The sequence below is a fragment of the Diceros bicornis genome, chromosome 5, assembly GCF_020826845.1.
Source record: "Diceros bicornis minor isolate mBicDic1 chromosome 5, mDicBic1.mat.cur, whole genome shotgun sequence".
Taxonomy (NCBI): Eukaryota; Metazoa; Chordata; class Mammalia; order Perissodactyla; family Rhinocerotidae; genus Diceros; species Diceros bicornis.
Window position 1 is genome coordinate 77,457,254 of NC_080744.1, and position 2,352 is coordinate 77,459,605.

At 39.8% G+C, this 2,352-nt stretch overlaps 1 pseudogene; it reads right to left on the minus strand.

Moving 5' to 3' along the window:
- Positions 1-1,734: 1,734 nt before the first annotated feature.
- Positions 1,735-2,124, minus strand: LOC131405590 (cyclin-dependent kinase 2-associated protein 2-like; annotated as a pseudogene).
- Positions 2,125-2,352: the final 228 nt, after the last annotated feature.

Here is a 2,352-nt window from a genome sequence, read left to right on the forward strand (position 1 = left end):
TTTTTTTCCATATGGTTATGGAATTACCCCCAAATTATTTCTTGAATGTGCTATCCATTTACCACTGACTTGAAACACACTTTTTAATTATAATAAGCTACTGTCCTATCAAGACAAAAATATATTTATTTTTTAAAAAATTAATAAATTTTTAATTTTGGTTAAAAAATAACTAAAATTTACCATTTTAACCATTTTTAAGTGTACAGTTCAGTAGTGTTAAGTATATTCACATGGTGCAACAGATATCCAGAACTTTTTCAAACTTTTTCAAAACTGAAACTTAGTACCCCTTAAACAACAACTCCTCATTTCCCCTTCCCCCAGCCCCTGGAAACCACCATTCTACTTTTTCTCTCTATGAACTTAACTACTCTGGGAACCTCATATAAATGGAATCATACAGTATTTGTTTTTTTTGTGACTGGCTTATTTCACTTAGCATAATGTCCTCAAGGTACATTCATGTCTTAGCATGTGACAGGATCTCCTTCCTTTTTAAGGTTTAATAATATTAAGAAGATATTTCTTAATCCTCTAGTGTGTTTATATTTTCTATTTACCTACTTTTGTTCCAAATACCACCATATTTTAATTATAATAGATCTATATGATAGATTGTTCTCTTTAAAAAATTAGATATTTTCTACCATATGAAATTTAAAATCATTTTATCAGGTTCCGTAAAACATTCAGTTGAGAATTTGATTGAGACTTCATGTGATTTCTAGATTAATGTGGGGAGAATTTACATTTATACATTCCTATGTCTTTCCATATAGGAACATAATATGCCTCTCTTATTTAGTTATTTTTAATGTCCTTCAACAAAGTTTGACGTTTCACTCACATAAGCCTTACACATTCTTTGTTAAATTTGTGGCAGAATTTTCTACCAGTTCTTCAAAATCTAGTTGACTTTTCTTCTTGGCCAAGCAGCTAGACTTACTGCCTAACATCCTTTGCAATTAGGTGGGGTAATGTACTGAGGTCTTAGCCAGTGGAATGTGAGCAGAATAATGGGTGTTACTTCCAAGCCGGGCCCTTAAAACACATCTACACTTTCTCCTAAGCTTCCTCCCTCTCCTGCCTGCCTGGAATAGCAATCCTCAGTGAGACCTTGGAAGAAATGTGTTGAGAATGGCAGATCCCTGTCAGGGGATCCCTGGGTTCCTGAATGATGGAATGGAGCAGAGTTACATCCTACCTACCTGGATTGCTGCCTGGGGCTGTTAGATATGTGATAAATTAACTTCTCTTTGGTAGAACTGTTATACATTTGAGTCTGTTACCAGAGCTGAGTCTCCTCTAATCAGTACAGAAATCTCAACTTAAGGATAGCCAATATTATTTAACATTTAATATTATTTAAACAAACATTTAACATTAACATTTAATATTATTTAATTATTAATATTATTTAATTATTTATTATTTAATAATTAATTATTTAATTATTTAATATTAATTAACATTTAATATTATTTCAACAAAAAGGGCACATTTAACAAAAGATATACTGAGAAAAAAGTCACTATGGCCAGGAGAGAAGGCAGGGAAGTGACAGCCCCTGCTGGAGAAGAAGGGGCCTGGGACAAAGTGGCGAGAAGTACTGGGTAAGTGCTGAGTAGTAGGGGCCACAGGAAGAAGAAAGTTCCAGTTGGATCAACACTGTTGGCAGGTCATGGATGGGACTCACAGTAACCTTGCTGCTAACTATTGTGTGGGTCCCAGTTAGTGCTGCTGAGTGGAATGAGAGCTGCCTTCTGGTTCCTGGAGGGCACTCACCAAGGGACACAGGACAGGAAGCCCTGCCCAAGTTACACAAGAAGTGTAACTTGGGACGAAGGCCAGGGAGAAGCAGGTGCTCTGCAGTGGCCAGGAAAGGTTCATACACAGAGGCCCAAGTGTTTCCTGTTGCATGTGGGCGTTCCACTCTGTCTCTGCTTGACGTTCTCTGACTAGGGCAGCAGGCATGTGTGATGCCTCTCTTCAGGCGCTCCGTGGCGCTCTTGCTGCCAGCATAGGTGGGCCAGATCTCTTTGCCTATGCCCTCTTTGACCGACAGCAGGTCCGTGTAGTGCTCTGGGCCCCCAGCTGCTTCATTGCTTGCACAAAGTCCATGGAGGGCGGTCCAAAGAGGTTAATGGTCTGAAAGGGGCAGTGGCTCCCAGCACCAAGCCCAACAATGATGGGATGCTTTCTGCTGTAGGGAACTGAGTGCTGGAGCAAAGGGTGCTTCTGGGGGTGGGGTCAATGTGTTTATAGGACACCCCCAACTCCTGGGTGCATGGACATAGGCCAGTTGCTCCTCCAAGGTTGGCTGCCTGACCACTGGGAACCGTAGTAACA